The 25043-nt window shown below is 44.3% G+C and overlaps 13 non-coding genes across 13 annotated transcripts; all 13 read left to right on the top strand.

Moving 5' to 3' along the window:
• Positions 1–7350: 7350 nt before the first annotated feature.
• On the top strand, positions 7351–7432 carry TRNAL-UAG (transfer RNA leucine (anticodon UAG)). Its single transcript has one exon. It is a non-coding gene; the product is annotated as a tRNA-Leu (tRNA).
• A 574-nt stretch (positions 7433–8006) lies between these two features.
• TRNAL-AAG (transfer RNA leucine (anticodon AAG)) lies at positions 8007–8088 on the top strand. Its single transcript has one exon. It is a non-coding gene; the product is annotated as a tRNA-Leu (tRNA).
• An 882-nt stretch (positions 8089–8970) lies between these two features.
• On the top strand, positions 8971–9052 carry TRNAL-UAG (transfer RNA leucine (anticodon UAG)). The gene has a single exon. It is a non-coding gene; the product is annotated as a tRNA-Leu (tRNA).
• A 574-nt stretch (positions 9053–9626) lies between these two features.
• On the top strand, positions 9627–9708 carry TRNAL-AAG (transfer RNA leucine (anticodon AAG)). The gene has a single exon. It is a non-coding gene; the product is annotated as a tRNA-Leu (tRNA).
• An 882-nt stretch (positions 9709–10590) lies between these two features.
• On the top strand, positions 10591–10672 carry TRNAL-UAG (transfer RNA leucine (anticodon UAG)). The gene has a single exon. It is a non-coding gene; the product is annotated as a tRNA-Leu (tRNA).
• Positions 10673–11246: 574 nt separating this feature from the next.
• On the top strand, positions 11247–11328 carry TRNAL-AAG (transfer RNA leucine (anticodon AAG)). The gene has a single exon. It is a non-coding gene; the product is annotated as a tRNA-Leu (tRNA).
• Positions 11329–12188: 860 nt separating this feature from the next.
• TRNAL-UAG (transfer RNA leucine (anticodon UAG)) lies at positions 12189–12270 on the top strand. Its single transcript has one exon. It is a non-coding gene; the product is annotated as a tRNA-Leu (tRNA).
• A 573-nt stretch (positions 12271–12843) lies between these two features.
• Positions 12844–12925, top strand: TRNAL-AAG (transfer RNA leucine (anticodon AAG)). Its single transcript has one exon. It is a non-coding gene; the product is annotated as a tRNA-Leu (tRNA).
• An 8025-nt stretch (positions 12926–20950) lies between these two features.
• Positions 20951–21032, top strand: TRNAL-UAG (transfer RNA leucine (anticodon UAG)). Its single transcript has one exon. It is a non-coding gene; the product is annotated as a tRNA-Leu (tRNA).
• Positions 21033–21606: 574 nt separating this feature from the next.
• Positions 21607–21688, top strand: TRNAL-AAG (transfer RNA leucine (anticodon AAG)). Its single transcript has one exon. It is a non-coding gene; the product is annotated as a tRNA-Leu (tRNA).
• Positions 21689–22570: 882 nt separating this feature from the next.
• TRNAL-UAG (transfer RNA leucine (anticodon UAG)) lies at positions 22571–22652 on the top strand. The gene has a single exon. It is a non-coding gene; the product is annotated as a tRNA-Leu (tRNA).
• A 574-nt stretch (positions 22653–23226) lies between these two features.
• On the top strand, positions 23227–23308 carry TRNAL-AAG (transfer RNA leucine (anticodon AAG)). Its single transcript has one exon. It is a non-coding gene; the product is annotated as a tRNA-Leu (tRNA).
• An 882-nt stretch (positions 23309–24190) lies between these two features.
• Positions 24191–24272, top strand: TRNAL-UAG (transfer RNA leucine (anticodon UAG)). The gene has a single exon. It is a non-coding gene; the product is annotated as a tRNA-Leu (tRNA).
• The last annotated feature ends 771 nt before the right edge of the window (positions 24273–25043 follow it).

Raw genomic sequence — 25043 nt, 5'->3', positions numbered from 1 at the left:
TACACAGATTATACATACATATGACATACATGTTGAATGCATGTTACATACATGTCATACACTTATGAAATACATGTTACACACGTTACATACATATGACACACATGACATACATGTTACATACATGTCACATACAAACAATGAATGCAGAGCGGGGCGTGGCTACCGCGCGCTAGTGAATGGACGCCTGAACGGTGTGCTCCGCTCTAGCGATGGTCCCTTCTCAACACCGAAGCGTTGAATTGTCAATCCACATACATACCCGGTAACCGGAACATCTGTGGACCCCGGAGCTATGTCCCGCAGGAGGAAAGAGGCGGCCAAACCAAAGAAATTGGTCGATTTCTTCAGGCCGGCGGAGCGCGGCCTAAAGCAAGATGGCGCCGGCGGAGCTGATTCGCCTCCACCTCCCTCATGCAGTTCCCGGTCGGATGATTCGAGCCCTGATATGGACAGAGCGCAACGCGGAAGGTCTCCAGCGGCATCCACCCCGAACTCCTGCAGCCCAGTAAAATCCAAACCAAGGCTGGAAGAAGACTGCAGACAGGTGAGCACAGACCAGGACTCCCTGGAAGACACAAGAGAGTTAACAGACCCCTTTAACGCTTTCCCTACTGCTGGCAAACCTGTCTCAGACACTATGCTGAAGGAGATGCTGCTCTCCCTCCGCACATCCATGCATGCTGACATGCTGAAGTGTGTTAGCTCCTTTAAAAAAGAAGTTGGAGAGATGAGTGGCAGAGTGGAACATATTGAGTCCAAAATGGGGGACTTCGCTACTTCCCATAATACTCTGATTGATGCATTTCAGGAGCAAGCGGATGAAATCGCATGGCTTAAAAGCAAAATCGCAGACCTTGAAGATAGGTCGAGAAGGAATAATATTAAGATAAGGGGAGTCCCCGAATCCGTCCTTCCTGCGCATTTACAGCAATATGCCAAGGAACTTCTGAGCGCATTCCTTCCCTCTACAGATGAAGCGGAGATGCAGGTGGACCGCATCCACAGATTACCCAAACCATCTCATTTACCAGATAATATCCCTAGAGATGTGTTAATGAGAGTGCATTTCTTCCAAACCAAAGAGAAGCTAATGATGGCGTTCCGCAAACAGCAAATTCCTCCTGAAAAATTTACTCACATTCAACTGTTTGCGGACCTTTCGCAGTATACAATGCAAAAACGGAAGTCGTTGGTGTCGGTGACCAAAGCTCTGAGAAACCACAACATCCCGTATAGATGGGGCTACCCGGTGAAACTGACGGTTACACACGAGGACAACACCACCGTGGTGACCAACATTGAAGAGGGATTGGCCCTGTTACGATCCCTGGCCATACTACCTGCGACAGCAGCGAATGAACCCTCATTAACAAAAATGGCACACTCTCCTGAAGGCTGGCACACAGTGTCGCACAAGAAGAAGAAAAACTGGGCGTGGCTACCGCGCGCTAGTGAATGGACGCCTGAACGGTGTGCTTCGCTCTAGCGACGGTCCCTTCTCAACACCGAAGCGACGAATTGTCAATCCACATACATACCCGGTAACCGGAACATCTGTGGACCCCGGAGCTATGTCCCGCAGGAGGAAAGAGGCGGCCAAACCAAAGAAATTGGTCGATTTCTTCAGGCCGGCGGAGCGCGGCCTAAAGCAAGATGGCGCCGGCGGAGCTGATTCACCTCCACCTCCCTCATGCAGTTCCCGGTCGGATGATTCGAGCCCTGATATGGACAGAGCGCAACGCGGAAGGTCTCCAGCGGCATCCACCCCGAACTCCTGCAGCCCAGTAAAATCCAAACCAAGGCTGGAAGAAGACTGCAGACAGGTGAGCACAGACCAGGACTCCCTGGAAGACACAAGAGAGTTAACAGACCCCTTTAACGCTTTCCCTACTGCTGGCAAACCTGTCTCAGACACTATGCTGAAGGAGATGCTGCTCTCCCTCCGCACATCCATGCATGCTGACATGCTGAAGTGTGTTAGCTCCTTTAAAAAAGAAGTTGGAGAGATGAGTGGCAGAGTGGAACATATTGAGTCCAAAATGGGGGACTTCGCTACTTCCCATAATACTCTGATTGATGCATTTCAGGAGCAAGCGGATGAAATCGCATGGCTTAAAAGCAAAATCGCAGACCATGAAGATAGGTCGAGAAGGAATAATATTAAGATAAGGGGAGTCCCCGAATCCGTCCTTCCTGCGCATTTACAGCAATATGCCAAGGAACTTCTGAGCGCATTCCTTCCCTCTACAGATGAAGCGGAGATGCAGGTGGACCGCATCCACAGATTACCCAAACCATCTCATTTGCCAGATAATATCCCTAGAGATGTGTTAATGAGAGTGCATTTCTTCCAAACCAAAGAGAAGCTAATGATGGCGTTCCGCAAACAGCAAATTCCTCCTGAAAAATTTACTCACATTCAACTGTTTGCGGACCTTTCGCAGTATACAATGCAAAAACGGAAGTCGTTGGTGTCGGTGACCAAAGCTCTGAGAAACCACAACATCCCGTATAGATGGGGCTACCCGGTGAAACTGACGGTTACACACGAGGACAACACCACCGTGGTGACCAACATTGAAGAGGGATTGGCCCTGTTACGATCCCTGGCCATACTACCTGCGACAGCAGCGGATGAACCCTCATTAACAAAAATGGCACACTCTCCTGAAGGCTGGCACACAGTGTCGCACAAGAAGAAGAAAAACTCTAGGAAAAGTAAGTCTTAACGTGCTCCCTCCCTGAGCTGAGTAGTATGTGGATACATATAGGGGCCTTGTAGCACTATGGAGCATTAGTGCGTTTCTTCCCCCCCTCGTTATAATGGACGGTATTTCCGACCTCTGGTTCTTGAATCTTGTTTTTTTAATACTGTTTTGTTTCCTTTTTTTTGGACATGACTCTCCCCCTATTTTTCTCCCCTTCCTATGTGCATCCCCCATGGTCTGGTCGGCTTCTTCGTCTTTCGAGAACAATGTACAGAAATTATGGACTCCCGCTACTGGTACCATATTCTCCGGGTTTCGTGAGTACCCTCCAATAACTGATAGATATGTCTTTTAATGTTGTTTCATTTAACGCAAACGGGCTAAATCATCCGGCAAAGCGCTCCACAGCATGGAAAGAGGCCATCAAACTCAAGGCAGATGTACTTCTTATACAGGAAACACACTTTGAAGCTGGTAATATACCAAAATTCCAACACAAAAACTTCCCAACTATCTTTATGTCCTGCGCACCGAAAAAACACAGGGGGGTCCTTATTGCTTTTAGAGACTCGGTCTCCTTTGTGTTAAAAGAGATCCACACGGACCCTGCAGGTAGATTCTTAATCGTACAAGGAGAGCTCAACAGTAAGCAGTATACCCTGGTCAATTTATATGCCCCTAACACCCACCAAATTCGGTTCCTGCAAAGATTGTATAGAAAAATTGAGGATCTTCGATGGGGGTCCCTGATTATTTGTGGAGATCATAATGTCACCCCTGACCCTACTTTGGACTCTACTACGGTTGCCAAAAGGTCTCCTCCTAAACTTCAGCCTCTCTTACATGCCGCTGATGTATATGATGTTTAGAGATGTCAGCACAGCGACGAGCGGGACTACACATGTTTCTCACCCAGGCACAACTCGTATTCCCGCATTGACCTAATGCTTGTTGACAAACAGTTGCTGCAGTCAATCTCTAAATCCTCCATCCATGACATTACGTGGTCTGACCACGCCCCAGTATCTATGGTGGTGATGGAGGGTCACGCTCCTGGTCCAGCTTACATTTGGAGAGCCAATTCCCGCATATTTCAAATGCCAGAACATGCTACCAGCATCAGAGCGCATCTGAAGGACTATTTTGCTTGTAATGCTGGTTCGGTGGATGACCCGATGGTGTTATGGTGTGCCCATAAGGCATATATTAGAGGAATAATGATTAAGATTTGTGCAGGAGAGAAGAGGCGGAGGACACATAGGGTAGATCAACTGCTCACCACTATAAGAACTCTTGAATCCCTTAATAAATCTAATACTGATCCAAATTTAGCTCAACAGTTATCTAGGGCTCGTTCTGATCTCAGACTTATGCTGACTGAACAAAATGAAAAATACGTACGCTCATTGCGTATGTCCTTCTACTCCTCCGGAAATAGAGCGGGCAAATTCTTGGCACAGAGGCTTAGAGGAATGAGAACTAAATCTAGAATACCATATTTATTAGGGCCTCAAGGTAAAGGGAAAATTGTTAACCCGCAGGAGATAGCAGAATCTTTTGCCGAATACTACGCAACACTTTATAATCTGAGCAAAGATCCCCACACCGTTCAGCCCACTGACGATGCCATACAAGCATTCTTAGCTAAGATTAGGCTGCCGAAACTTACGAAGGACCAGCTAGATTCCCTCAACTCCCCGGTCACTAAGTCTGAGATCGAAAAAGTCATAGGCACTCTTCCGCTGGGAAAATCCCCTGGCCCGGATGGGCTATCTAATGACTATTATAAGGCCTTCGGTGAGCAGTTGTCCCCAACGCTGCAACAGGTATATGCAGCCGCAGTGTCCTCGACCTCTTTCCCTAAAGAGATGCTTAAGGCATTTGTTGTAACGATTCCGAAGCCTGGTAAGGACCCTACCACCCCGGCGAATTTTAGGCCGATATCTCTACTTAATACCGATGTCAAGGTATATGCGAAGATATTAGCACTTAGACTGCTCCCGATACTCCCTTCTATTATTAACCCCGATCAATCGGGCTTTACTACCGGTAGACAGGCATCGGATGCCACTAGAAGGGTCATCAACATAGTCCAACATGCAAAGGCCTGTCGGACGCCTTCTCTGCTCCTATCTTTGGATGCAGAGAAGGCGTTCGACAGGATCCACTGGGGCTACATGAGACAGGTGTTGATGGAGTTTGGCTTCTCAGGCCCAATTCTGTCGGCTGTGTTAGCTTTGTACTCCTCACCTTGCGCACAGGTCTATACATCCAACATGCTGTCCTCTGTTTTTGCTATAACAAACGGTACGAGACAGGGATGCCCCTTATCCCCCTCCATTTTTAATCTTCTGATCGAGCCACTGGCGGAGAGGGTGCGATCTGACCCCTCCATCACTGGCTTTAAGGTGGGAGAAAGGGAGCATGTGTTGAATTTATTCGCGGATGACATTATCCTATTTTTAACTTCCCCGGACATCTCTCTTAGACGAGCCACCCAGACCCTGGAGGAATTTGGGAACATCTCCTTCTATAAAGTTAATTCGACTAAATCCTTAATTTTAGGACTGGGAGTGCCCCCCCCTTAGAGGCCGTTCTGAAAAAGGAGTTTCCCTATAGTTGGAGCCCAGAACACATTACCTATCTGGGCGTCAAAGTTACTAAAGACCTGAAACAACTGGCCCCTTCCAACTTTTCCCCCTTACTGTCAAAACTCAAAACTGACATTGTCCAACTGAACAAAACCGAATTGACTTGGACGGGAAGGTTAGCCACCTTCAAAATGATTATATTACCGCAGGTTCTGTACATGTTCCGCACCCTCCCAATCCCTCTAGGAGAGGTTCATTTTGGACCCTTTAATGCGATACTCAGACAGTTCCTATGGAGAGGTAAGAAACCTAGATGTGCTAAATCACTACTGGTGAAACATAGGAGAGCGGGTGGTATGGGGCTAGTGGACATTCGAGACTACTACAGGGCCTCATTACTTACTCAAGTCAAACATTGGCTCAAGCCCTCATGGGTGACCCCTTGGGTCGAGCTGGAAAGAGCCCTGTGCCCGACAGATGACTTGACAATCCTGCTCTTAGTAGATTCTCTGAAGCCGTACTCTGTGCGCATATTTCCCCCCACCATCCAGGCCTCTTTGTTGGCCTGGAGGACTCTCACCAATTTAGCGTCAGCGGTGCAGGAGACCAAGGAGCTCCCTATACCCTTAAAAGTTCTCTCCTATATAGTCCCCGACCTTCCTACGGGTACATGGCATGACAAGGGAATCAAATATATCGCTGACTTATACACTGAGGACAGGCCCATTCCCTTCGACATACTACAGGAACGATATGGACTTTCACCCACGGATAGGTTTACCTACTACCGTATATTACATTGCTTGAGAGCAGCAAAGACGCATCAAGTGCGTTTGCCTACAGTTGCTTGGGAGTACTACAACTCCAACTTCCTAACTCGGGGTGGGATTTCCCTCTTTTATAACATCTACCAAAACAAATTGGAGTTTGCTAAGTCTCGCCCCTACGAATTATGGGAAAGGGATATGAATACCTCCTTCACACCTCAACAATGGAAAGCAGCCTTTCGGGCTGTATATGCTTCCTCCAAATCCGTCAATCATTGGGAACTATCACAAAAAATCGCCCTTAGATGGTACCTCACCCCATACAAAATATCCAAATTTGTCTGTGGGGGGTCCCCGCTATGCTGGAGAATGTGCGGAGACATTGGAAATCTGTACCATGTGTTCTGGAGTTGCAGGAGCCTGACTAGCTTCTGGAACTCCCTGTTCCGTGTATTGTCCGGTGTGTCGGGGATCCTAACTAGACCTAACCCCGCTCTTGCTATATTGAACATAGGAATAGACATTTTTCCTCCTGAGTCTAGAGTGGTGGTAACACACATCTTATTGGTGGCGCGTTCGCTGATAGCGAAACACTGGAAATCCAACTACGCCCCCAAAATATCTGAGGTTTTAGCTATCACCCAAATTCACTGTGTATATGAAACATTGATTGCTAGCAGACATGGTAATAGAATGAAGATGTTGAATAAATGGCGAATATGGAAAGATTGGTACAAGCCTACTTGATCTTAATGAGTGTTACATAAATGTAGATTGGAGATGACCACCAGACCTTGGTCTGAGGACCTACTATTCCTATCCCTACTCTTCCCTTTTCTTCCCCCTTCCTTTACTCCCCGTTTCTTACTTTTCCCCCACCTTCCTTGTTCCTCTAAGCAGAATACCCATGGGTATCTATCTTTGTAGTGAGAATAGCTCCCACTAATCGGTGGGGTATGTCAGTGAGTTATATAGTTTATCTCAGCACCCTTAGTTGAAAATGAATCTAGGCCTTTCTATTTACGGTTGTTATATGTACATTTTTTATCATTCCGGAGAATAGGCATTTTCATGTATTGTGTCTTACGGGTTATTCTCAACATGGTCTTTTCTTTTTATGGGTGTTTGTATATCTTTTTAGTGGTTATGTCACTTACTACTTGTATATGTCATTTGCAAAATTTTCAATAAAAACGAATTGTTAAAAAAAAAAAATGAATGCAGAGCATGGAATGTAGACTGTCATGCCTCTTTTTAGTCCTTATCAAGAGCACTTTCACAGGTAGCATGGCCGAGCGTTCTAAGGCGCTGGATTTAGGCTCCAGTCTCTTTGGAGGCGTGGGTTCAAATCCCACTGCTGCCAAGCTCTTTTAACAAATGCCTATCCTTGATTGCTCAAGCGTCTCTGAAGTTTCTGCTGCACTTTGCTGGCATTCCTTGCTCAACACACTGGAATCTCAGAACAGCAGCATTAGGAAATTGCATGCTTTGGTTGAGAAGTCTTCCAAAAGGGCACACTTCTGATGAGATGACTAGTGAAATCTTGTCAATGTTACAAAACAAGTCCAACTGAACGTGATTACCTCTCCTGTAAGCTAGATTCCACATTAACACTTTAAGTGTGGACACCAAAAAACAAGCAGTACTAATGAAAAGCTGGCACACTTTTCAGCAGAGTGCCAAGTGAACTTGCCACAGAATGCTGCACCCAAAGTCCACTCTCAAGTGTAAAGTGACCACCACCTGCTGCCTCAGAAAGAGGACTGAAACACATAAGGTGGCATCTTGGCCATCTCCGTGAAACTTCAACTACCTTTTATAATGGATAAAGTGGTGAATACTTGTAGTTTAGAGTTCTGAGGCCTCCAGCTCAAGCAATGAATGCAGAGCATGGAATGTCCCACCCGATTTTAGTCGATAACGTGTTCATTTTTTTGGGTAGCATGGCCGAGCGGTCTAAGGCGCTGGATTAAGGCTCCAGTCTCTTTGGGGGTGTGGGTTCGAATCCCACTGCTGCCAAACTCCTTTTAACAAAATCCCTACCCTCTAGGGCTCAAGCTTCTCTGATCTTGCTCCTGCAATTTACTGCAGTTCCTTTCCCAACTCACTGGAATCTCAAAAAACACTTACCTCTCTGCTTTAGCAGCATTAGAAAAGCTGCAATCATTGCATGTTTTGTTTGATACATGATACATACATATAATATGCATGTTGTGCACATATGACATATATGCTACACACACTACACACATATGACATACATGTTACACGCATGTGACACACGTGCTACTTACATATTACACACATAGTTCACACATATTACACAAATGTTACATACATATGATATACATGTTGCATGCATGTTACATACATGTCACACTCATGTTACACACCATTTAGACACAATTTTACACACATGTCACATGCATGTTACACATATTACACACATATAACATACATGTCATACACATCACATACATGCTACACACATATGACATGCATGTCACACACATGTTACATTAATATGACACACATATGACATGCATGTTGCACATATCTTACATACATGTTACACACATATGGCATGCATATGACATGCATGGTACACACATGTTACATACATGTTACACATATGACACACAATACACATATGGCATACATATCACACATATTACATACGTGTTACACACATATTACACAGATTATACATACATATGACATACATGTTGAATACATGTTACATACATGTCATACACTTATGAAATACATGTTACACACGTTACATACATATGACACACATGACATACATGTTACGTACATGTCACATACAAACAATGAATGCAGAGCATGGAATGTAGACTGTCATGCCTCTTTTTAGTCCTTAGCAAGAGCACTTTCACAGGTAGCATGGCCGAGCGGTCTAAGGCGCTGGATTTAGGCTCCAGTCTCTTTGGAGGCGTGGGTTCAAATCCCACTGCTGCCAAGCTCTTTTAACAAATGCCTATCCTTGATTGCTCAAGCGTCTCTGAAGTTTCTGCTGCACTTTGCTGGCATTCCTTGCTCAACACACTGGAATCTCAGAACAGCAGCATTAGGAAATTGCATGCTTTGGTTGAGAAGTCTTCCAAAAGGGCACACTTCTGATGAGATGACTAGTGAAATCTTGTCAATGTTACAAAACAAGTCCAACTGAACGTGATTACCTCTCCTGTAAGCTAGATTCCACATTAACACTTTAAGTGTGGACACCAAAAAACAAGCAGTACTAATGAAAAGCTGGCACACTTTTCAGCAGAGTGCCAAGTGAACTTGCCACAGAATGCTGCACCCAAAGTCCACTCTCAAGTGTAAAGTGACCACCACCTGCTGCCTCAGAAAGAGGACTGAAACACATAAGGTGGCATCTTGGCCATCTCCGTGAAACTTCAACTACCTTTTATAATGGATAAAGTGGTGAATACTTGTAGTTTAGAGTTCTGAGGCCTCCAGCTCAAGCAATGAATGCAGAGCATGGAATGTCCCACCCGATTTTAGTCGATAACGTGTTCATTTTTTTGGGTAGCATGGCCGAGCGGTCTAAGGCGCTGGATTAAGGCTCCAGTCTCTTTGGGGGTGTGGGTTCGAATCCCACTGCTGCCAAACTCCTTTTAACAAAATCCCTACCCTCTAGGGCTCAAGCTTCTCTGATCTTGCTACTGCAATTTACTGCAGTTCCTTTCCCAACTCACTGGAATCTCAAAAAACACTTACCTCTCTGCTTTAGCAGCATTAGAAAAGCTGCAATCATTGCATGTTTTGTTTGATACATGATACATACATATAATATGCATGTTGTGCACATATGACATACATGCTACACACACTACACACATATGACATACATGTTACACACATGTGACACACGTGCTACTTACATATTACACACATAGTTCACACATATTACACAAATGTTACATACATATGATATACATGTTGCATGCATGTTACATACATGTCACACTCATGTTACACACCATTTAGACACAATTTTACACACATGTCACATGCATGTTACACATATTACACACATATAACATACATGTCATACACATCACATACATGCTACACACATATGACATGCATGTCACACACATGTTACATTAATATGACACACATATGACATGTATGTTGCACATATCTTACATACATGTTACACACATATGGCATGCATATGACATGCATGGTACACACATGTTACATACATGTCACACATATGACACACAATACCCATATGGCATACATATCACACATATTATATACGTGTTACACACATATTACACAGATTATACATACATATGACATACATGTTGAATACATGTTACATACATGTCATACACTTATGAAATACATGTTACACACGTTACATACATATGACACACATGACATACATGTTACGTACATGTCACATACAAACAATGAATGCAGAGCATGGAATGTAGACTGTCGTGCCTCTTTTTAGTCCTTAGCAAGAGCACTTTTACAGGTAGCATGGCCGAGCGGTCTAAGGCGCTGGATTTAGGCTCCAGTCTCTTTGGAGGCGTGGGTTCAAATCCCACTGCTGCCAAGTTTTTTTAACAAATGCCTATCCTTGATTGCTCAAGCGTCTCTGAAGTTTCTGCTGCACTTTGCTGGCATTCCTTGCTCAACACACTGGAATCTCAGAACAGCAGCATTAGGAAATTGCATGCTTTGGTTGAGAAGTCTTCCAAAAGGGCACACTTCTGATGAGATGACTAGTGAAATCTTGTCAACGTTACAAAACAAGTCCAACTGAACGTGATTACCTCTCCTGTAAGCTAGATTCCACATTAACACTTTAAGTGTGGACACCAAAAAACAAGCAGTACTAATGAAAAGCTGGCACACTTTTCAGCAGAGTGCCAAGTGAACTTGCCACAGAATGCTGCACCCAAAGTCCACTCTCAAGTGTAAAGTGACCACCACCTGCTGCCTCAGAAAGAGGACTGAAACACATAAGGTGGCATCTTGGCCATATCCGTGAAACTTCTACTACCTTTTATAATGGATAAAGTGGTGAATACTTGTAGTTTAGAGTTCTGAGGCCTCCAGCTCCAGCAATGAATGCAGAGCATGGAATGTCCCACCCGATTTTAGTCGATAACGTGTTCATTTTTATGGGTAGCATGGCCGAGCGGTCTAAGGCGCTGGATTAAGGCTCCAGTCTCTTTGGGGGCGTGGGTTCGAATCCCACTGCTGCCAAACTCCTTTTAACAAAATCCCTACCCTCTAGGGCTCAAGCTTCTCTGATCTTGCTCCTGCAATTTACTGCAGTTCCTTTCCCAACTCACTGGAATCTCAAAAAACACTTACCTCTCTGCTTTAGCAGCATTAGAAAAGCTGCAATCATTGCATGTTTTGTTTGATACATGATACATACATATAATATGCATGTTGTGCACATATTACATACATGCTACACACACTACACACATATGACATACATGTTACACACATGTGACACACGTGCTACTTACATATTACACACATAGTTCACACATATTACACAAATGTTACATACATGTGATATACATGTTGCATGCATGTTACATACATGTCACACTCATGTTACACACCATTTAGACACAATTTTACACACATGTCACATGCATGTTACACATATTACACACATATAACATACATGTCATACACATCACATACATGCTACACACATATGCCATGCATGTCACACACATGTTACATTAATATGACACACATATGACATGCATGTTGCACATATCTTACATACATGTTACACACATATGGCATGCATATGGCATGCATGGTACACACATGTTACATACATGTTACACATATGACACACAATACACATATGTCATACATATCACACATATTACATACGTGTTACACACATATTACACAGATTATACATACATATGACATACATGTCATACACTTATGAAATACATGTTACACACATTACATACATAAGACACACATGACATACATGTTACGTACATGTCACATACAAACAATGAATGCAGAGCATGGAATGTAGACTGTCATGCCTCTTTTTAGTCCTTAGCAAGAGCACTTTCACAGGTAGCATGGCCGAGCGGTCTAAGGCGCTGGATTTAGGCTCCAGTCTCTTTGGAGGCGTGGGTTCAAATCCCACTGCTGCCAAGCTCTTTTAACAAATGCCTATCCTTGATTGCTCAAGCGTCTCTGAAGTTTCTGCTGCACTTTGCTGGCATTCCTTGCTCAACACACTGGAATCTCAGAACAGCAGCATTAGGAAATTGCATGCTTTGGTTGAGAAGTCTTCCAAAAGGGCACACTTCTGATGAGATGACTAGTGAAATCTTGTCAACGTTACAAAACAAGTCCAACTAACGTGATTACCTCTCCTGTAAGCTAGATTCCACATTAACACTTTAAGTGTGGACACCAAAAAACAAGCAGTACTAATGAAAAGCTGGCACACTTTTCAGCAGAGTGCCAAGTGAACTTGCCACAGAATGCTGCACCCAAAGTCCACTCTCAAGTGTAAAGTGACCACCACCTGCTGCCTCAGAAAGAGGACTGAAACACATAAGGTGGCATCTTGGCCATCTCCGTGAAACTTCAACTACCTTTTATAATGGATAAAGTGGTGAATACTTGTAGTTTAGAGTTCTGAAGCCTCCAGCTCAAGCAATGAATGCAGAGCATGGAATGTCCCACCCCATTTTAGTCGATAACGTGTTCATTTTTATGGGTAGCATGGCCGAGCGGTCTAAGGCGCTGGATTAAGGCTCCAGTCTCTTTGGGGGCGTGGGTTCGAATCCCACTGCTGCCAAACTCCTTTTAACAAAATCCCTACCCTCTAGGGCTCAAGCTTCTCTGATCTTGCTCCTGCAATTTACTGCAGTTCCTTTCCCAACTCACTGGAATCTCAAAAAACACTTACCTCTCTGCTTTAGCAGCATTAGAAAAGCTGCAATCATTGCATGTTTTGTTTGATACATGATACATACATATAATATGCATGTTGTGCACATATTACATACATGCTACACACACTACACACATATGACATACATGTTACACACATGTGACACACGTGCTACTTACATATTACACACATAGTTCACACATATTACACAAATGTTACATACATATGATATACATGTTGCATGCATGTTACATACATGTCACACTCATGTTACATACCATTTAGACACAATTTTACACACATGTCGCATGCATGTTACACATATTACACACATATAACATACATGTCATACACATCACATACATGCTACACACATATGCCATGCATGTCACACACATGTTACATTAATATGACACACATATGACATGCATGTTGCACATATCTTACATACATGTTACACACATATGGCATGCATATGACATGCATGGTACACACATGGTACATACATGTTACACATATGACACACAATACACATATGGCATACATATCACACATATTACATACGTGTTACACACATATTACACAGATTATACATACATATGACATACATGTTGAATGCATGTTACATACATGTCATACACTTATGAAATACATGTTACACACGTTACATACATATGACACACATGACATACATGTTACATACATGTCACATACAAACAATGAATGCAGAGCGGGGCGTGGCTACCGCGCGCTAGTGAATGGACGCCTGAACGGTGTGCTCCGCTCTAGCGATGGTCCCTTCTCAACACCGAAGCGTCGAATTGTCAATCCACATACATACCCGGTAACCGGAACATCTGTGGACCCCGGAGCTATGTCCCGCAGGAGGAAAGAGGCGGCCAAACCAAAGAAATTGGTCGATTTCTTCAGGCCGGCGGAGCGCGGCCTAAAGCAAGATGGCGCCGGCGGAGCTGATTCGCCTCCACCTCCCTCATGCAGTTCCCGGTCGGATGATTCGAGCCCTGATATGGACAGAGCGCAACGCGGAAGGTCTCCAGCGGCATCCACCCCGAACTCCTGCAGCCCAGTAAAATCCAAACCAAGGCTGGAAGAAGACTGCAGACAGGTGAGCACAGACCAGGACTCCCTGGAAGACACAAGAGAGTTAACAGACCCCTTTAACGCTTTCCCTACTGCTGGCAAACCTGTCTCAGACACTATGCTGAAGGAGATGCTGCTCTCCCTCCGCACATCCATGCATGCTGACATGCTGAAGTGTGTTAGCTCCTTTAAAAAAGAAGTTGGAGAGATGAGTGGCAGAGTGGAACATATTGAGTCCAAAATGGGGGACTTCGCTACTTCCCATAATACTCTGATTGATGCATTTCAGGAGCAAGCGGATGAAATCGCATGGCTTAAAAGCAAAATCGCAGACCTTGAAGATAGGTCGAGAAGGAATAATATTAAGATAAGGGGAGTCCCCGAATCCGTCCTTCCTGCGCATTTACAGCAATATGCCAAGGAACTTCTGAGCGCATTCCTTCCCTCTACAGATGAAGCGGAGATGCAGGTGGACCGCATCCACAGATTACCCAAACCATCTCATTTACCAGATAATATCCCTAGAGATGTGTTAATGAGAGTGCATTTCTTCCAAACCAAAGAGAAGCTAATGATGGCGTTCCGCAAACAGCAAATTCCTCCTGAAAAATTTACTCACATTCAACTGTTTGCGGACCTTTCGCAGTATACAATGCAAAAACGGAAGTCGTTGGTGTCGGTGACCAAAGCTCTGAGAAACCACAACATCCCGTATAGATGGGGCTACCCGGTGAAACTGACGGTTACACACGAGGACAACACCACCGTGGTGACCAACATTGAAGAGGGATTGGCCCTGTTACGATCCCTGGCCATACTACCTGCGACAGCAGCGAATGAACCCTCATTAACAAAAATGGCACACTCTCCTGAAGGCTGGCACACAGTGTCGCACAAGAAGAAGAAAAACTGGGCGTGGCTACCGCGCGCTAGTGAATGGACGCCTGAACGGTGTGCTTCGCTCTAGCGACGGTCCCTTCTCAACACCGAAGCGACGAATTGTCAATCCACATACATACCCGGTAACCGGAACATCTGTGGACCCCGGAGCTATGTCCCGCAGGAGGAAAGAGGCGGCCAAACCAAAGAAATTGGTCGATTTCTTCAGGCCGGCGGAGCGCGGCCTAAAGCAAGATGGCGCCGGCGGAGCTGATTCGCCTCCACCTCCCTCATGCAGTTCCCGGTCGGATGATTCGAGCCCTGATATGGACAGAGCGCAACGCGGAAGGTCTCCAGCGGCATCCACCCCGAACTCCTGCAGCCCAGTAAAATCCAAACCAAGGCTGGAAGAAGACTGCAGACAGGTGAGCACAGACCAGGACTCCCTGGAAGACACAAGAGAGTTAACAGACCCCTTTAACGCTTTCCCTACTGCTGGCAAACCTGTCTCAGACACTATGCTGAAGGAGATGCTGCTCTCCCTCCGCACATCCATGCATGCTGACATGCTGAAGTGTGTTAGCTCCTTTAAAAAAGAAGTTGGAGAGATGAGTGGCAGAGTGGAACATATTGAGTCCAAAATGGGGGACTTCGCTACTTCCCATAATACTCTGATTGATGCATTTCAGGAGCAAGCGGATGAAATCGCATGGCTTAAAAGCAAAATCGCAGACCATGAAGATAGGTCGAGAAGGAATAATATTAAGATAAGGGGAGTCCCCGAATCCGTCCTTCCTGCGCATTTACAGCAATATGCCAAGGAACTTCTGAGCGCATTCCTTCCCTCTACAGATGAAGCGGAGATGCAGGTGGACCGCATCCACAGATTACCCAAACCATCTCATTTGCCAGATAATATCCCTAGAGATGTGTTAATGAGAGTGCATTTCTTCCAAACCAAAGAGAAGCTAATGATGGCGTTCCGCAAACAGCAAATTCCTCCTGAAAAATTTACTCACATTCAACTGTTTGCGGACCTTTCGCAGTATACAATGCAAAAACGGAAGTCGTTTGTGCCGGTGACCAAAGCTCTGAGAAACCACAACATCCCGTATAGATGGGGCTACCCGGTGAAACTGACGGTTACACACGAGGACAACACCACCGTGGTGACCAACATTGAAGAGGGATTGGCCCTGTTACGATCCCTGGCCATACTACCTGCGACAGCAGCGGATGAACCCTCATTAACAAAAATGGCACACTCTCCTGAAGGCTGGCACACAGTGTCGCACAAGAAGAAGAAAAACTCTAGGAAAAGTAAGTCTTAACGTGCTCCCTCCCTGAGCTGAGTAGTATGTGGATACATATAGGGGCCTTGTAGCACTATGGAGCATTAGTGCGTTTCTTCCCCCCCTCGTTATAATGGACGGTATTTCCGACCTCTGGTTCTTGAATCTTGTTTTTTTAATACTGTTTTGTTTCCTTTTTTTTGGACATGACTCTCCCCCTATTTTTCTCCCCTTCCTATGTGCATCCCCCATGGTCTGGTCGGCTTCTTCGTCTTTCGAGAACAATGTACAGAAATTATGGACTCCCGCTACTGGTACCATATTCTCCGGGTTTCGTGAGTACCCTCCAATAACTGATAGATATGTCTTTTAATGTTGTTTCATTTAACGCAAACGGGCTAAATCATCCGGCAAAGCGCTCCACAGCATGGAAAGAGGCCATCAAACTCAAGGCAGATGTACTTCTTATACAGGAAACACACTTTGAAGCTGGTAATATACCAAAATTCCAACACAAAAACTTCCCAACTATCTTTATGTCCTGCGCACCGAAAAAACACAGGGGGGTCCTTATTGCTTTTAGAGACTCGGTCTCCTTTGTGTTAAAAGAGATCCACACGGACCCTGCAGGTAGATTCTTAATCGTACAAGGAGAGCTCAACAGTAAGCAGTATACCCTGGTCAATTTATATGCCCCTAACACCCACCAAATTCGGTTCCTGCAAAGATTGTATAGAAAAATTGAGGATCTTCGATGGGGGTCCCTGATTATTTGTGGAGATCATAATGTCACCCCTGACCCTACTTTGGACTCTACTACGGTTGCCAAAAGGTCTCCTCCTAAACTTCAGCCTCTCTTACATGCCGCTGATGTATATGATGTTTAGAGATGTCAGCACAGCGACGAGCGGGACTACACATGTTTCTCACCCAGGCACAACTCGTATTCCCGCATTGACCTAATGCTTGTTGACAAACAGTTGCTGCAGTCAATCTCTAAATCCTCCATCCATGACATTACGTGGTCTGACCACGCCCCAGTATCTATGGTGGTGATGGAGGGTCACGCTCCTGGTCCAGCTTACATTTGGAGAGCCAATTCCCGCATATTTCAAATGCCAGAACATGCTACCAGCATCAGAGCGCATCTGAAGGACTATTTTGCTTGTAATGCTGGTTCGGTGGATGACCCGATGGTGTTATGGTGTGCCCATAAGGCATATATTAGAGGAATAATGATTAAGATTTGTGCAGGAGAGAAGAGGCGGAGGACACATAGGGTAGATCAACTGCTCACCACTATAAGAACTCTTGAATCCCTTAATAAATCTAATACTGATCCAAATTTAGCTCAACAGTTATCTAGGGCTCGTTCTGATCTCAGACTTATGCTGACTGAACAAAATGAAAAATACGTACGCTCATTGCGTATGTCCTTCTACTCCTCCGGAAATAGAGCGGGCAAATTCTTGGCACAGAGGCTTAGAGGAATGAGAACTAAATCTAGAATACCATATTTATTAGGGCCTCAAGGTAAAGGGAAAATTGTTAACCCGCAGGAGATAGCAGAATCTTTTGCCGAATACTACGCAACACTTTATAATCTGAGCAAAGATCCCCACACCGTTCAGCCCACTGACGATGCCATACAAGCATTCTTAGCTAAGATTAGGCTGCCGAAACTTACGAAGGACCAGCTAGATTCCCTCAACTCCCCGGTCACTAAGTCTGAGATCGAAAAAGTCATAGGCACTCTTCCGCTGGGAAAATCCCCTGGCCCGGATGGGCTATCTAATGACTATTATAAGGCCTTCGGTGAGCAGTTGTCCCCAACGCTGCAACAGGTATATGCAGCCGCAGTGTCCTCGACCTCTTTCCCTAAAGAGATGCTTAAGGCATTTGTTGTAACGATTCCGAAGCCTGGTAAGGACCCTACCACCCCGGCGAATTTTAGGCCGATATCTCTACTTAATACCGATGTCAAGGTATATGCGAAGATATTAGCACTTAGACTGCTCCCGATACTCCCTTCTATTATTAACCCCGATCAATCGGGCTTTACTACCGGTAGACAGGCATCGGATGCCACTAGAAGGGTCATCAACATAGTCCAACATGCAAAGGCCTGTCGGACGCCTTCTCTGCTCCTATCTTTGGATGCAGAGAAGGCGTTCGACAGGATCCACTGGGGCTACATGAGACAGGTGTTGATGGAGTTTGGCTTCTCAGGCCCAATTCTGTCGGCTGTGTTAGCTTTGTACTCCTCACCTTGCGCACAGGTCTATACATCCAACATGCTGTCCTCTGTTTTTGCTATAACAAACGGTACGAGACAGGGATGCCCCTTATCCCCCTCCATTTTTAATCTTCTGATCGAGCCACTGGCGGAGAGGGTGCGATCTGACCCCTCCATCACTGGCTTTAAGGTGGGAGAAAGGGAGCATGTGTTGAATTTATTCGCGGATGACATTATCCTATTTTTAACTTCCCCGGACATCTCTCTTAGACGAGCCACCCAGACCCTGGAGGAATTTGGGAACATCTCCTTCTATAAAGTTAATTCGACTAAATCCTTAATTTTAGGACTGGGAGTGCCCCCCCCTTAGAGGCCGTTCTGAAAAAGGAGTTTCCCTATAGTTGGAGCCCAGAACACATTACCTATCTGGGCGTCAAAGTTACTAAAGACCTGAAACAACTGGCCCCTTCCAACTTTTCCCCCTTACTGTCAAAACTCAAAACTGACATTGTCCAACTGAACAAAACCGAATTGACTTGGACGGGAAGGTTAGCCACCTTCAAAATGATTATATTACCGCAGGTTCTGTACATGTTCCGCACCCTCCCAATCCCTCTAGGAGAGGTTCATTTTGGACCCTTTAATGCGATACTCAGACAGTTCCTATGGAGAGGTAAGAAACCTAGATGTGCTAAATCACTACTGGTGAAACATAGGAGAGCGGGTGGTATGGGGCTAGTGGACATTCGAGACTACTACAGGGCCTCATTACTTACTCAAGTCAAACATTGGCTCAAGCCCTCATGGGTGACCCCTTGGGTCGAGCTGGAAAGAGCCCTGTGCCCGACAGATGACTTGACAATCCTGCTCTTAGTAGATTCTCTGAAGCCGTACTCTGTGCGCATATTTCCCCCCACCATCCAGGCCTCTTTGTTGGCCTGGAGGACTCTCACCAATTTAGCGTCAGCGGTGCAGGAGACCAAGGAGCTCCCTATACCCTTAAAAGTTCTCTCCTATATAGTCCCCGACCTTCCTACGGGTACATGGCATGACAAGGGAATCAAATATATCGCTGACTTATACACTGAGGACAGGCCCATTCCCTTCGACATACTACAGGAACGATATGGACTTTCACCCACGGATAGGTTTACCTACTACCGTATATTACATTGCTTGAGAGCAGCAAAGACGCATCAAGTGCGTTTGCCTACAGTTGCTTGGGAGTACTACAACTCCAACTTCCTAACTCGGGGTGGGATTTCCCTCTTTTATAACATCTACCAAAACAAATTGGAGTTTGCTAAGTCTCGCCCCTACGAATTATGGGAAAGGGATATGAATACCTCCTTCACACCTCAACAATGGAAAGCAGCCTTTCGGGCTGTATATGCTTCCTCCAAATCCGTCAATCATTGGGAACTATCACAAAAAATCGCCCTTAGATGGTACCTCACCCCATACAAAATATCCAAATTTGTCTGTGGGGGGTCCCCGCTATGCTGGAGAATGTGCGGAGACATTGGAAATCTGTACCATGTGTTCTGGAGTTGCAGGAGCCTGACTAGCTTCTGGAACTCCCTGTTCCGTGTATTGTCCGGTGTGTCGGGGATCCTAACTAGACCTAACCCCGCTCTTGCTATATTGAACATAGGAATAGACATTTTTCCTCCTGAGTCTAGAGTGGTGGTAACACACATCTTATTGGTGGCGCGTTCGCTGATAGCGAAACACTGGAAATCCAACTACGCCCCCAAAATATCTGAGGTTTTAGCTATCACCCAAATTCACTGTGTATATGAAACATTGATTGCTAGCAGACATGGTAATAGAATGAAGATGTTGAATAAATGGCGAATATGGAAAGATTGGTACAAGCCTACTTGATCTTAATGAGTGTTACATAAATGTAGATTGGAGATGACCGCCAGACCTTGGTCTGAGGACCTACTATTCCTATCCCTACTCTTCCCTTTTCTTCCCCCTTCCTTTACTCCCCGTTTCTTACTTTTCCCCCACCTTCCTTGTTCCTCTAAGCAGAATACCCATGGGTATCTATCTTTGTAGTGAGAATAGCTCCCACTAATCGGTGGGGTATGTCAGTGAGTTATATAGTTTATCTCAGCACCCTTAGTTGAAAATGAATCTAGGCCTTTCTATTTACGGTTGTTATATGTACATTTTTTATCATTCCGGAGAATAGGCATTTTCATGTATTGTGTCTTACGGGTTATTCTCAACATGGTCTTTTCTTTTTATGGGTGTTTGTATATCTTTTTAGTGGTTATGTCACTTACTACTTGTATATGTCATTTGCAAAATTTTCAATAAAAACGAATTGTTAAAAAAAAAAAATGAATGCAGAGCATGGAATGTAGACTGTCATGCCTCTTTTTAGTCCTTATCAAGAGCACTTTCACAGGTAGCATGGCCGAGCGTTCTAAGGCGCTGGATTTAGGCTCCAGTCTCTTTGGAGGCGTGGGTTCAAATCCCACTGCTGCCAAGCTCTTTTAACAAATGCCTATCCTTGATTGCTCAAGCGTCTCTGAAGTTTCTGCTGCACTTTGCTGGCATTCCTTGCTCAACACACTGGAATCTCAGAACAGCAGCATTAGGAAATTGCATGCTTTGGTTGAGAAGTCTTCCAAAAGGGCACACTTCTGATGAGATGACTAGTGAAATCTTGTCAATGTTACAAAACAAGTCCAACTGAACGTGATTACCTCTCCTGTAAGCTAGATTCCACATTAACACTTTAAGTGTGGACACCAAAAAACAAGCAGTACTAATGAAAAGCTGGCACACTTTTCAGCAGAGTGCCAAGTGAACTTGCCACAGAATGCTGCACCCAAAGTCCACTCTCAAGTGTAAAGTGACCACCACCTGCTGCCTCAGAAAGAGGACTGAAACACATAAGGTGGCATCTTGGCCATCTCCGTGAAACTTCAACTACCTTTTATAATGGATAAAGTGGTGAATACTTGTAGTTTAGAGTTCTGAGGCCTCCAGCTCAAGCAATGAATGCAGAGCATGGAATGTCCCACCCGATTTTAGTCGATAACGTGTTCATTTTTTTGGGTAGCATGGCCGAGCGGTCTAAGGCGCTGGATTAAGGCTCCAGTCTCTTTGGGGGTGTGGGTTCGAATCCCACTGCTGCCAAACTCCTTTTAACAAAATCCCTACCCTCTAGGGCTCAAGCTTCTCTGATCTTGCTCCTGCAATTTACTGCAGTTCCTTTCCCAACTCACTGGAATCTCAAAAAACACTTACCTCTCTGCTTTAGCAGCATTAGAAAAGCTGCAATCATTGCATGTTTTGTTTGATACATGATACATACATATAATATGCATGTTGTGCACATATGACATATATGCTACACACACTACACACATATGACATACATGTTACACACATGTGACACACGTGCTACTTACATATTACACACATAGTTCACACATATTACACAAATGTTACATACATATGATATACATGTTGCATGCATGTTACATACATGTCACACTCATGTTACACACCATTTAGACACAATTTTACACACATGTCACATGCATGTTACACATATTACACACATATAACATACATGTCATACACATCACATACATGCTACACACATATGACATGCATGTCACACACATGTTACATTAATATGACACACATATGACATGCATGTTGCACATATCTTACATACATGTTACACACATATGGCATGCATATGACATGCATGGTACACACATGTTACATACATGTTACACATATGACACACAATACACATATGGCATACATATCACACATATTACATACGTGTTACACACATATTACACAGATTATACATACATATGACATACATGTTGAATACATGTTACATACATGTCATACACTTATGAAATACATGTTACACACGTTACATACATATGACACACATGACATACATGTTACGTACATGTCACATACAAACAATGAATGCAGAGCATGGAATGTAGACTGTCATGCCTCTTTTTAGTCCTTAGCAAGAGCACTTTCACAGGTAGCATGGCCGAGCGGTCTAAGGCGCTGGATTTAGGCTCCAGTCTCTTTGGAGGTGTGGGTTCAAATCCCACTGCTGCCAAGCTCTTTTAACAAATGCCTATCCTTGATTGCTCAAGCGTCTCTGAAGTTTCTGCTGCACTTTGCTGGCATTCCTTGCTCAACACACTGGAATCTCAGAACAGCAGCATTAGGAAATTGCATGCTTTGGTTGAGAAGTCTTCCAAAAGGGCACACTTCTGATGAGATGACTAGTGAAATCTTGTCAATGTTACAAAACAAGTCCAACTGAACGTGATTACCTCTCCTGTAAGCTAGATTCCACATTAACACTTTAAGTGTGGACACCAAAAAACAAGCAGTACTAATGAAAAGCTGGCACACTTTTCAGCAGAGTGCCAAGTGAACTTGCCACAGAATGCTGCACCCAAAGTCCACTCTCAAGTGTAAAGTGACCACCACCTGCTGCCTCAGAAAGAGGACTGAAACACATAAGGTGGCATCTTGGCCATCTCCGTGAAACTTCAACTACCTTTTATAATGGATAAAGTGGTGAATACTTGTAGTTTAGAGTTCTGAGGCCTCCAGCTCAAGCAATGAATGCAGAGCATGGAATGTCCCACCCGATTTTAGTCGATAACGTGTTCATTTTTTTGGGTAGCATGGCCGAGCGGTCTAAGGCGCTGGATTAAGGCTCCAGTCTCTTTGGGGGTGTGGGTTCGAATCCCACTGCTGCCAAACTCCTTTTAACAAAATCCCTACCCTCTAGGGCTCAAGCTTCTCTGATCTTGCTACTGCAATTTACTGCAGTTCCTTTCCCAACTCACTGGAATCTCAAAAAACACTTACCTCTCTGCTTTAGCAGCATTAGAAAAGCTGCAATCATTGCATGTTTTGTTTGATACATGATACATACATATAATATGCATGTTGTGCACATATGACATACATGCTACACACACTACACACATATGACATACATGTTACACACATGTGACACACGTGCTACTTACATATTACACACATAGTTCACACATATTACACAAATGTTACATACATATGATATACATGTTGCATGCATGTTACATACATGTCACACTCATGTTACACACCATTTAGACACAATTTTACACACATGTCACATGCATGTTACACATATTACACACATATAACATACATGTCATACACATCACATACATGCTACACACATATGACATGCATGTCACACACATGTTACATTAATATGACACACATATGACATGTATGTTGCACATATCTTACATACATGTTACACACATATGGCATGCATATGACATGCATGGTACACACATGTTACATACATGTCACACATATGACACACAATACCCATATGGCATACATATCACACATATTATATACGTGTTACACACATATTACACAGATTATACATACATATGACATACATGTTGAATACATGTTACATACATGTCATACACTTATGAAATACATGTTACACACGTTACATACATATGACACACATGACATACATGTTACGTACATGTCACATACAAACAATGAATGCAGAGCATGGAATGTAGACTGTCGTGCCTCTTTTTAGTCCTTAGCAAGAGCACTTTTACAGGTAGCATGGCCGAGCGGTCTAAGGCGCTGGATTTAGGCTCCAGTCTCTTTGGAGGCGTGGGTTCAAATCCCACTGCTGCCAAGTTTTTTTAACAAATGCCTATCCTTGATTGCTCAAGCGTCTCTGAAGTTTCTGCTGCACTTTGCTGGCATTCCTTGCTCAACACACTGGAATCTCAGAACAGCAGCATTAGGAAATTGCATGCTTTGGTTGAGAAGTCTTCCAAAAGGGCACACTTCTGATGAGATGACTAGTGAAATCTTGTCAACGTTACAAAACAAGTCCAACTGAACGTGATTACCTCTCCTGTAAGCTAGATTCCACATTAACACTTTAAGTGTGGACACCAAAAAACAAGCAGTACTAATGAAAAGCTGGCACACTTTTCAGCAGAGTGCCAAGTGAACTTGCCACAGAATGCTGCACCCAAAGTCCACTCTCAAGTGTAAAGTGACCACCACCTGCTGCCTCAGAAAGAGGACTGAAACACATAAGGTGGCATCTTGGCCATATCCGTGAAACTTCTACTACCTTTTATAATGGATAAAGTGGTGAATACTTGTAGTTTAGAGTTCTGAGGCCTCCAGCTCCAGCAATGAATGCAGAGCATGGAATGTAGACATGTGCATTCGTTTTCGTCCGAATGCATTTTCGTCCGAATTTCAGCTATTTTCGTTTTCGTTTTGACAAACGATAACGAAAGCACAAAATCCGAAAAACGAAAGATCCGACATAAATAAATGCTTTATTTTCGTTTTCATTGTTACAACAGTTCGATATAGAATAGGAGATTCGACGTGACTCTGACAACGTGTCTATAGAACCTGTGTTCGAATGTGCCTAACCTTACCT

The sequence above is a fragment of the Lithobates pipiens genome, unplaced genomic scaffold (genome assembly GCF_037356315.1).
Source record: "Lithobates pipiens isolate NorthernLeopardFrog02 unplaced genomic scaffold, aLitPip1_a1.2 Scaffold_28, whole genome shotgun sequence".
In the NCBI taxonomy this organism is placed as follows: Eukaryota; Metazoa; Chordata; class Amphibia; order Anura; family Ranidae; genus Lithobates; species Lithobates pipiens.
The sequence above is the reverse complement of the archived record's forward strand: the minus strand, read 5'-3'. Positions and strand labels throughout refer to the sequence as shown.